Consider the following 12,613-nt stretch of genomic DNA (forward strand, 5'->3'; position numbering starts at 1 on the left):
ATTGATAAGTTTCCATAAATGAGTGGAAAGATCAGCAAGAATAAAAACACTGACTTGTTACCATAGTGAATATAGATCTACATTTCAGTGAATAAGCTGATACAGCCAAAGTGTATCACCTTAAATAAAACAGTATGGATAAACCAACTTGCTTTTCTTAAGAGGTCAGAAGCAGACTGATAGCAAAAATCACTCTTTTAGTAATGAGTGCTTAACTTTGACAATTGTATTCAACATTATTAATCTCTTCTCAGCATGTTTTGCCTACTTCGCTATATTAAAAATATTTTAAAGTTTAAAATTTATTTTTTTTTAAAAAATCAAGTCTATTTTTGTTGAATCAAACTAATTTACTCAGCTGATACTTGCATAATTTTAGTTGTTTCAGTTTGTAAGATATATTTGCCACAAAATTCAGTTATATATTTAGGCAATAAAACAATAACAAATGATCAATGTGATGTGTATCAGCACTTTTGTGATGACATTGGTAAAACCCTAGAAAGTTCTGCAACATCCTTCCCCCTGTATCAGCCAAAGTATTATTAACGTTTCCCACATCTATTCAGCTGATGTCAAAATATCTTCATGGTTAAGACACTTAAAAAATTTGATCTGAGCTGTAGAATTCGTATATACCAGTGCAAACATATGTACTAGCTCTCTGTGATTTAATAAGCAAGAACCCACAGTAAAGCTTAACCTTTCTTTAGCTTTGACTTCAGTAATATGAGTCCAGATATTCGCATCAGTTTACATCAAGTATCAAGTTTAGAAAAAGGTTTTAAATGGATTTTTTCTCAATTTATTTTAGTTTAATTTTAGTTTTTGACTTAAAATATCATATAAAGCTGGCATCACTGGAAGATCTCAAGGCTCCGATTAAAGACAGCAGACAGTTAATACACAGTGTACTACGCTGGAAGGAAACAAGGAACAACTGAAACAGTGGCATGTATTTCGCTTCTAACTACACACAGGGATTTCAAGATTTCAGTTATGGACTTACTGAAAAATCAGACAGTATACACGAGGGCAACACTCCTACACCCCTGTTTTGCACTGACTTTGCAAAATACAAAATTCATCTCATAGAAAACTTGACTAGATGTAAGATGAGTAGTGCTGATGTAATTGCTGAACCACAGATTTTAAACACACAGATATCTATTTCACGGATTGAATCTAGTAAGTTCTATACATGGGATGAAATACATAACGAAGTTCATTTTAAACCTACTTACCTATGACCTTTAAAGTAAATGGTGGAAAATGTCACTGTCTGGCAGTAGAAAATGTAGATTTAAATAGGTTAAACACCAATTTATTACAAAAAAAATTAATTCTTTATTCTGTATAGAAATGTGTGGTGTCTAGTGGAGGATTACCAACAACTTACCATTTCCTAAAATATGGCAACAAGAAACTTACACTTAGATACAATGCTGATGTATTGGTTATTCTTGTTAGTTCTTACATGATTCATTTCACATTTGAGACAAAAAAAACCTATTAATCGCAAGCTTGAAAAATTTTAGTAAATTCTATAGCATTACCATGGTACAATGCAGCCAAAACTGCAAAAATATGATGGCCACATTGAATCTGAATCAACTGAGAGATATGCACGATGGAGATTGTATCAAGGCAGTAAACAAATCAATAACATTTAAAGGTTATGTTGATAAAATATGGCATGCATATTGTGAGATATATGACACACTTCAAAAAAATAACTGAAATTTCATGCTTACAATCAAAAATGCTCTATTCTTTGTATATTTAAACTTTATAAGGACTGTCTTGGAGAAAAGAGATAGACCCTAAATTTTAGCTGTATTTTCCTTTTAAGAAACATACTTTTAAAACAGAACTTTTGCCTTTTTCAAAAAGTTGAAGTTTCAGTATCCTAGTAATGTTTATAAATTAATGTCTATCCATCTTCTAGAATCTTAACTATGTAAGTAAAGTAACAAAACAGATTTTATTCATGTTTCAGATGAATGTTTAGGTTTGGGTTCAGACTGCAATGAATTATTACAGCCTGAACAGCTCATGCAGGATCATATAGCAGGACAATAATAATCTATTCCAAGTTAGATATACAGTGCAGGAAATAACAGACTTTTGTTTATTCCTGTGGAACAGAATGACTAGCACAGAAACATAATGGCAGATTTTACTTTTTCAAAGGACTGACATGCGAGCTGGGGCAAAAAGCAAATATATAAACACAGCAACAAAAAAAGAGAAAAGAAAAGGGAGCTGTAAGATAGCAATAAAGCATTGCAATATAGAGCGGTTGCTGTGCCAGCTGAAAATTGTCACTCAATCAGGTAAGTGAACAAAGTTATTCTTAATAGTACAAGTTTCACAGGAATACAAATCTAGAGAAAAAGCAGAAATGGATGATTAAAACTTACCTTAAGTATCTGAGATATTACACTAAAAACTACATTTCTAAAAGCAGAAACAAGAATTTGGAGATCTGAGTGTACTTTTGAGCTCTCAGATTCAAGTAGCCACCTCAGTTACATCCTGACTCCAGTCATAAGTGTGGACCCTTCCTATCTCTATCCCAGGTTGCCTAGAGAGGTTGTGGAGTTTCCTCCTCTGGAGATATTCAACACTTGCCTGGACATAATCCTGTCTAACATGCTCTAGGTGACCCTTCTTGAGCAGGGAGGTTGGACTAGACGATCTGCAGAGGTCCCTTCCATCCTTACCGATTCCGTGATTCAGTGATCTCTCTTTTTCCAACAGCCAAATTATGAATCTTTGTGGAACACATGTAATACCCGAAATTATAATGCCTAAAATCAGATTTTCACTTTCAAATATGGAGCTTCAATTACTATAATATGAATGATTAGGAGCCCAACATCCAGAAATGCACTGTGGTAAATATCTGCAGTTTATTTTAAGGAAAGTTATAGAGTAAAAGGTATAATTGTAAAACATGAGCAATAATTTCCATGCATCAGCTGAAAAAAAAATATTTTGCAATCATCACCAAGGTACTGACTACTTACTTCATTTCAAAGCCACAAAACAGTCACCCAGAAAGAAGTTTACTGCTTTTTGAAACACAGTGGATCTAAACAACAAAATTTAAGTGGCCTTGAAGTGAGACACTATTACAGCTATATCTATTGAATTCTTATCATTTCAAAGTTTAAAAAGTTTTCTAGAAGAAATTAAGGTCACTAAAACAGAAATGTAAAGATGCTATAAATAGGACTACACTAGAAAAAGGACATATTATTACAATGGAATGAACATCACAATGTTCATTCATAATGAAGACCATAGTGAATATCATATATACTGAAGATCAGCTGGAGGTTTTCTCTGAATCTATCCTCTATTTTCTGTAGCCAAAGTATTAATAGAAATGCAAGCTTTTCTCTTTGGTTAACTTCAAACTCAAGAGATTATACTGGGCATTAAGCAAATACATGTATGACAGAGAGATACTTCCAAATGAGGTTTGAAGCCCAATTTTGAAATTAATTGTACATCTTAGGGAGTGTTAAATAGTTAAATAAGAGAAGCTGAATGTGAAATCTGCTATTACTCACGAGCTTTACAGGCCTTGAACAAACCAAAAAAATATTCTGCCTATGAAGATTAACTGTGTTTCCAAAGCCAGGAGGAGACTGACATGATTTCCCCAAGTTAACTGGAACCTTCCCAACAATCTGTCTGCTGAAGAAAACTAGTACAATCATTTCCTATCCATAGTACAATTTTTCCATATTTGTCTTAAATAATTTATAGATATGAATATCTATTCAAGGACAAGCTTCTCATATCAGTATTGCCCTGTTCTAGAACAACCACTGACTCAGGAGATGCACAGAGCCAGAACATATGACCACATTGTTTCTGACTGTAACAATACCTATGGTAATTTCCAAGACATGAATATTGAAATCTATTTTAAATTATCTAATAAGTAGAGCAAATCTATAACAATTCAACATCTATTACAGTGAATGATTTTTAATGAAAATGTTGCTCCACCATCCCCATGTTTACGCTAGACATAGCAAGAAGTCTAAAAAAAAGAATAGCCTTCATAAAAGACTACTATTGATATTTACAAAACCAACATATATAGTAGCATTGCCTTTTTCAGGATTTGGGCATCTCAGAAATCCAAATTTATACTCAGTGTTTTAAAACACAAACCTATTACCTAAGTATCTGGAGAAAGGTAGAAGCAATGAAATGGCTTTTAGTACTCAAATACAAACAATTGTAACAGATTTCTCACTCCTTTCTCTTCAGAGGACCATGGAAGCCGCAGGTAACTGTCACAAAAACAGTTCTGATGAGCAATGAGACCAGCCCCAGAGTCCTATTCTAATGATGTTAACAGTTTGCCTGGGCAGCAGACTTTAAATTGAATAAAGTGTCCTAACATATCAAAGCTGCTGTTCTGTTCCTAAGGCATCTGTTCACCCAAAAAGTTTTATAACTGCAATAGTAAAACACTGGCAAAGCCTAACTTGTGAACTTCTAATTCCAGTAGAACATTCACTCCTGTATATTACCATACACATGTACTTTGAATGCATTTTTCTGCCTTAAGTGGAGTATGGTTTCTTAGCTACATCAATGTGACTTTTTCTTCCTCCTATATATGAATTGTCTTATTATATGCAGTTATAATATATGTTCTATTTTTTATGACATTAATAATTTATTTAATGTTTAGCCATACCTTTACAGTCTTGGTTTTATTTAGAACACCGTATTATTTACAGATGTTTCAATCTCATTTTTTTCTCTTTTATATCTCATATTAAATATTCCAGGACAGGATAACCTTGATGCATGCATTCATCTCTTCACCTACAATAGGTTTTGTACTGAGCATTAATCATTGTGATTGCTAAATTAGCCTTATTAGATTGCCATTTATGCATCTAAAAATAGCAGTGTGGTCAGAGCGCGTTTTAAGCAGAAGTGAATACAGAAAGAAATCCAATATCCGTTAGAAGTTAAGTTCAGAAATTAAAACATAATAAAGGAATAAAAACATAAAGAAAAATATCATAATATCCCCACTTGCAAATGGAATACTATGCACAGAATCAGTTTCACAAAGCTTCTCCACAAAAGAATCTCTGGTTTGTTTATTATTCTTACCAACCTTCCTTACATCTCTGACTTCCCTCCTACTACATTTTCACATTTCACTTCAAGCCCCTTTTACCCCAAAGTAGAGGGTCTTCTTTGGTCTTCCCATCTTCTCATCTTCCCTCTTCCCACCTCCTCCAATTTTTCCCAGTAAATTGTTTCTTGTTGAGTTCCAATAACGAACTTAAAATCATAGAATCAGAATCAGTAAGGTTGAAGGGATCTCTGGAGATCATCTAGTCCAACCTCCCTGCTCAGCAGGGTCACCTAGAGCATGTTAGACACGGTTGCATCCAGGCAGGCCTTGAATATCTCCAGAGAAGGAGACTCCACTTCGATCTCCATTCCACCTCTCTGGGCAACCTGGTCCAGGGCTCCGTCACTCTCACAGGGAAGAAATTCCACCTCATGTTCAGGCAGAACTTCCTGTAGTTCAGTTTTTGCCCATTGCCTCTTGTCCTGTCACATGGGACAATTGAAAAGAGCTTGTCCCAGTCCCCTTGACACCGTCCCTTCAGGTACTTGTACACATTGATAAGATGCCCCCAGCCTTCTCCAGACTAAACAGCCCCAGCTCTCACAGCCATTCCTGATAGGGCAGGTGCTCCAGCCCTCTGATCACCCTCGTAGCCCTACACTGGACTCTCTCCAGTAGCTCCATGTCTCTCTTGTAGTGGGGAGCCCACAACTGGACACAGTACTCGAGATGAGGCCTCCCCAGGGCTGAGGAGAGGGGCAGGATCACCTCCCTCCACCTACTTACAACACTCTTCCCAATGCACCCCAGGAGACCATTGGCCTTTCTGGCCACAAGAGCACATTGCTGGCTCATGGTAAACTTGCCCCAGCTTGTACTAGCGCCAATGGTTATTTTTGCCTAGGTGTAGGACTCTGCACTTGCCCTTGTTGAACCTCATGAGGTTCCTCTCTGCCCATCTCTCCAGCCTGTCAAGGTCTCTCTGAACAGCAGCACAGCCCTCAGATGTGTCAGCCATCCCTCCCAGCTTGGTATTATCAGCAAACCTGCTGAGGAGGCACTCTGCCCCCTCATCCAGGTCACTGATGAAAAAGTTGAACAGGGTGGGAACCAATACTGAGCCATGGGGGACGCCATTAGCCACAGGCCTCCAGCTAGACTTCACACCACTGATGACGACCCGCTGAGCTCTGCCTTTCAGCCAGTTCTCAGTCCACCTCACTGTCCACTTGTCTAACCCACATTTCCTGAACTTATCTAGGAGGATGTTATGGGAGACAGTGTCAAAAGCCTTGCAGAAGTCAAGGTACACAATGTCCACTGCTCTCTCCTCATCTACCCAGCCAGTCATTCTATCATAGAAGGCTATCAGATTGGTTAAGCAGGATTCCCCCTTGGTGAATCCATGCTGACTACTCCTGAGCACCTTCTTTTCCTCCATATCTCTGGAGATGACATCCAGAATGAGCTGTTCCATCACCTTTGCAGAGATGGAGGTGAGGCTGACCAGCCTATAGTTGCCTGGGTCCTCCTCCTTGCCCTTTTTGAAGACTGCAGTGACATTTCTTCCAGGCCTCAGGCACCTCTCCAGTTCTCCAGACTTTTCAAGATGATGGAGAGCGGCCTGGCAACAACATCTGCCAGCTCCCTCAGTACCCGTGGATGCATCCCATCCGGGCCCATGGATTTATGGATGTCTAGCCTGCCCAGAAGATTTCTAATCCTATCCTCCTCAACCAAAGGAAAATCTTCCTTTCTCCAGACTTTCTCCCTTGCCTCCAGGCTCTGGGATTCCTGAGGGCTGCCCTTAGCAGTGAAGACTGAACCAAAGAAGGCATTCAGTAATTCTGCCTTCTCTGTATCCCTTGTCACCAGGGCCTCCGTCCCATTTGGTAGAGGGCCCACATTTTCCCCAGTCCTCCTCTTGTTACTGATGTATTTGAAGAAGCCCTTCCTGTTGTCCTTGACATTCCTTTCCAGACTCAATTCCAGCTGGGCCTTAGCCTTCCTCGCAGCATCTCTGCATACTCTGACTGCATTCCTGTAATTCTCCCAAGTAGCCTGTCCCCTCTTCCACAGTCTGTGTACTTTCTTCTTCTGTTTGAATTTCACTAGGAGCTCCTTGCTCACCCATGCAGGTCTCCTGCCCCTTTTGCTGCACTTCTTACTCATACGGATGCATCGCTCTTGAGCTTGGAGGAAGTGACGTTTGAATACTAGCCAGCTCTCCTGGACCTCCCTTCCTTCTAGGACCTTAACCCATGAGATTCCTCCAAGTAGGTCTCTGAAGAGTCCAAAGTCTGCTCTCCTGAGGTCCAGGGTTGCAATCCTGCTTGTTGCCTTACTTCTTTCCTGCAGGATCCTGATCTCCACCATCTCAGGGCCACTGCAGCCAAGGCTATCCCCAACCTTTACATCTCTCACAAGTCCCTCTCTGTTGGTAAGGACAAGATCCACCAGGACACCCTTCCTCATAGGCTCCTCCACCACCTGTGTCAAGAAGTTATCATCAATGCATTGCAGGAGCCTCCTGGACTGCTTGTGGCTTGGTGTGTAATCCTTGTACCTGCACCATTAAGTATCTGCACCATGTGAACGGTCAGAGAAACACTGCTTGAATAGTAATACTTTAGAGTACTTAACCCATATTCTCCTAAATTATAGAGATATACATATAGAGATACATCTCTGTGCAGGGTCTTGTGATTAGAATCTCGAACAGTTTTCTACACTAGAATCACTGGAATATCGATATATATGTGTGTGTGTGTACATCAAAATATCATTTCAGCTGCAAGCAAGAGAATAGAAATTAAAGAACTTAGAACTGTTATTCACTGTACTATTTCTATCAACTACAGAAAATAACTAGCTGCTATTGAACCAAATACAAAAGTCAAGAATTCAGAGGTTGTTAAAAATAGCTACAAGATTAGCAGGATTGAAATGCTTGGAAATAATTTCCTCTAGAGTATTACAAAGTTAAAATCGATCATTCATGTTTTGTAAATTAAATTATTTTTGGTAATTTTCATATCTCATTTGTTTTCCCTCTCTACAGCTTCTTAGTTCATGGACTGCTGTTAATTTAATCAAAACAGAGTCATGAAATTACTATAAAATTCTTCTATAAAATGAATTTCAAATCATTATTGTGAGCTTTCACTCTGGAAGCTCTGATCTTAATGGTTACTCTTACTTCATTGGGGAATTGAAACATATTACTGTGATCAGTCTGCCCACTGAAAACAGCCCAGGAAATGTTTCTAAATACTGTAGTAAGCTAAACAAAATTCTTAAACTATTTGTAAAAACTAGTATTCTGCAAATAATTTTAAAATACAAATTCATTTAAGTAAATCACACTCCACTCTCAGACAATTCTCAAGTAGAGATGCAAGCATTCATTGTATAAATTATTAGTTATGAATTATTCACATGGCTGCATTCTCTTCCTCATTTCAACTGAAATAACAGAATAAGTAACATCTTACAGCTGTCTCGCCTCAATATAAACTTTTTTAGCCAACCCTTTTCACTGACACTCAGTCTTTTGTATCTAAGAAAGGATTTTAGATTCTTGTTTGGGCCCATCTAGGATAGGTTCAATGGAAGACAATAATGCCCACTTCCACTGCTGACCCATAATAATAATAATAATAATAATAATAATAATAATAATAATAATAATAATAATAAATCAATATTCTACAGTAAGTTATTAAATAAGCCAATACTGCAATAAAAATTAGAAAATGATTTCATTTTCACATGTATATTCAGTGACAGAAAAAACATAATTACAACAAATAGTTAAAATTATGTAGAAAATCACCACTAAATATGCCATCTGAAGGATGCTGGCAAAATGACTTCTATTTAGGTCTTTTGGTGTTATATTCTCTCTATATAAGGAATTATTTATGTCTGTTTAAGGCAGTAGTGAAATAAACAAGAAAATATAAATCAATGAAACTGCAGAAGTTTATGTAATATTTTTTCTATTCTTTGAAAAGAAGTCTATTTCATATTTACTTTAAAAATGTGTACAGTTCTGAAGGCAAAATTCTTTAAGGCATCACCTTTAGCTAGCAAGACACAGCTGATTTGTTTATCTGTCATTAAACTTTAATGTACTATCTTTCACTATAAGATCCTAAGTATCTTTAATGTCAGTCAGTATCACTAAAAAAAGTCATTTTTGGCCTGCATGGATTCTGAGAATACTCTGTTTCGTAAGCTGTAATTTTCTACTACTGTCTCCCTGATTCCCATCCTTCTCATTATCAGTCATGGTTCTTGGTTTTGTATGTTACATTTATACATCTAAGGTTTCTGGAAACAGAATTTGGGTGGATAATGGATGGATGGCATGTCTGCTCTTTTTGCTAGTTTAAAATATTTTCCTGAAAGAGAATGTTCTACAGACAAGAGTCCATTAGAAATTCTGATGCCAATGACAGCCCTTAAAAGTTTGATATGAACATTAAGGGTCTTTTTTTAGTTTTTTTTTTTTTTTTTTTTTTTTTTTTTTTTTTTTTTTGGGGGGGGGGTGGATTGTTGTTTAAAATGCATACACTAAATAGGACACAGTAGGTTTGAGTTTTGCAACGTATACCTGTAGTAAAACATTTCTTTCTTGACTTTCATGCCATTCCCATTGACAAGGAAGAATGCAGAGTTGTTAAGTCTCAGGTGCCTTTTTTTTAAACCACTTACACTGTACACTTTGGAGTTTTTAAGGATAAAGTACACACCCAACAAAGATTGTGCTTATTTTCTCTCTGAGGATGTTACAGAGAGGTCAGTTTCAGCTAAGTTATCCATCCCTGAATTACACAAACAGCTAAATTGTTTAACTGTTTTGCTGTTTTTCTGCCTGACTAGGCAATACAAAATATTGAGTAGGTGATGAACAACTTACTGCAAATACAGTACATCGGAACCAACCATGAAATGAATTTGTATTTTAAAATTATTTGTGGGATACTGCTATTTACAAATAGTTTGAGAATTTTATTCTGCTTACTAGTATTTTGGGGACATTTCCCAGGCTGTTGTCAGTAGGCAGACTGATCACAAGTGATTTTCATAAATACAGATCTTTAATTTACGTAAGTAGCAACAGAAAACATGACACGTTCAGTCTGCATATTGCACTCACAACATTTAAAATTCTGCATCTCAAGAAAACGCGGTGATAGAGTAGTCGCTTAAATTAGCTCTGCCTTAAGTCCCCAAAAGAATCTATGGAAAACTAATTTTGGTTCAAAGTAGAAACTAACATACAAGTCCAGCTAATTTGCATGGAAGTACAGCCTTTCATAGTATTGAATTTTCCTGTTGGAAAGTTCCCCCACGTAAAAGCAGAGTGACCCTGGTTTTCTGCAAGGAGGATCATAGCTTCTAGCGTACGTGCTAATCCCTGAGACTGAGGCAAAGCTACTAGCCTCAAGAAAACGGTAAAGCAACTCTGCTTCCTTAAATCCTATAATGTGACTACCACAGAATACTCGTGATTTGTTATATCTTAGCCTGAGATTTTGCATAATAGTGACATGTTTTACAGCATGGGGAGTTTCCCAATAAACTTTGACACTCCAGATCCTTAAAGAGGAAGATGGGAATATGTGCAGCTATATGTACATAATCAATTATCCAATATCCATATGATTTTATTAAATAACATAAGAATAGTAAACTTTAGAGTAGAACTGTTTCTTTCTAAACTCACAAGACTGAGAGAGACCTGATTAAACAAACTATCAATCAGTCTTAATTTCATCTCAGGTAAATAAAATGGAAAGCAGGCCTCAAAAATTAGATATGCACAAAGAGATGTACAAACATACTTCTGCATTGCATCAAAATATTTACAAATTTGTCTTTCAAAACAAATATTACCAAAATTATCATAATTTTGCTCAATTTAGTTCTGGGTTTAAATTTGAGAAAAAACATTAAAAACAATAAAAAATGAAAACTAGTTCAAAACAAAGAGGAGGCTATAACACTACATTTTTCCAGGTGTATCAGAGGAGATAAGGGCAAATTTTAATTGGCAAGAAATTGTATTTCCTCTCTTTCCCAAAATTCTTGCTGGTAAACAGCCTTGTGATATATTTTCCTGTGAGCTCATGCTTTCACTCAGACTATCAGCCACGAGTACCTCTGCCATTCACTCTGTAAATTGTTCACTTTCTTCTCTCCCTCAGTTTCAGCCAGTTCCATTAAAAATTATTACTTTTTTAAATAAATATTTAAATTAAAGAAATGTTTAATTAATAATTAAATGTTAAGGAGGTAGTACATAGCATAAAATCATTTCTGATACAAAACTATCAAACAAATTAAAACTAAAAGTTAGATTAATTAAAAAAGATTGTTTTCCATAGCCATATGGATAAAATAAAAGATTCAAACACACTATGAGATTCTCTATAAATAAACTATAGGTGATTATACCTATAACAAAACTTGCTAGGAAAAAGTAGCAAAAGTACTGTTATTAGAAGTAATATTTAGAGAAGCAAAAAAATTTTTAAAGTTCTTTGAATCAGTGTTTAAGTCCACCACATATTTTTATGATTTTCTACCTTACCTCTCCTGAAGTATGAAAGAGAACAAGCCAAAAGAATAATTCTCCTGTGCAGAATACAAATCTGATCACTTAATATGCACAGATTTGCAACTGCTGTCCGCTTTAGAGGTAAAAAAGAACTGTGTAAAAGGGAGGTTGGGCTTAGCTACATCTGAAATCATACTCTAAGGAATGGAAAAATAGGAATATGTTGAAGAGTATATTAAAGTCATAAAATATTCCTTACTCAAATGCATTTACATTTACAGAAACATAAAAGAAAATGTAAACTTAATTTGAGCTGAGTTAATCTCTTTCAAAGATTAAAGTAATCCCCTTGAAAAGGAAAAAGTTTTGTCCAGAAAATATGTTTTTTACTATTCATAACTACTTCACTTAAAAATTATATGCTTCTCAAGAATGTATGAACATTTAAAAAATATATTAATATTGATCCTAGGAATTGCAGCTTGAAAAATCTTAATGTAAGTATCATGGAAAAAGAAAAAGTGGAGAAAATACTTTGAGATAACAAGAAAAAAAGATAGTGGTGTTCATGACAGCAAGAAAAGAAATCAAAGCAGTTTTGAGAATTGTTGTCAAACTACAGCTAATCTATAATGAGTGCAGAACTAGTAACTATAATGCAGTTAGTTTTTCAAAGGGATCTTTTTATTTATTTATTTTCTTTTTTAAAGAGAACTGAAATCTACAATATAGAAAAACTCCTTACAGGTGTAAGGCTGCAAGTAAGGTAGATTAGTGGTGTGTTAATTGCAAGTGAGAAGCCTGAGATCAAAGCATATTGCATAGTTAAATAACAGTGTCACCAGCATTCCTTCTAAGCCAATTCCAAATATTGTTAATACGCAGGGAAATGAAGTTAAATCATAGTTAGCACTCAGAAG

The 12,613-nt window shown here is 36.0% G+C and overlaps 1 protein-coding gene across 1 annotated transcript in view; it reads right to left on the reverse strand.

The window, feature by feature from the left end:
• CNTNAP4 (contactin associated protein family member 4) overlaps positions 1-12,613 on the reverse strand; it is a 231,818-nt gene that overhangs the window by 137,808 nt on the left and 81,397 nt on the right. The window lies entirely within an intron of this gene.

The sequence above is a fragment of the Rhea pennata genome, chromosome Z, assembly GCF_028389875.1.
Source record: "Rhea pennata isolate bPtePen1 chromosome Z, bPtePen1.pri, whole genome shotgun sequence".
NCBI lineage: Eukaryota > Metazoa > Chordata > Aves > Rheiformes > Rheidae > Rhea > Rhea pennata.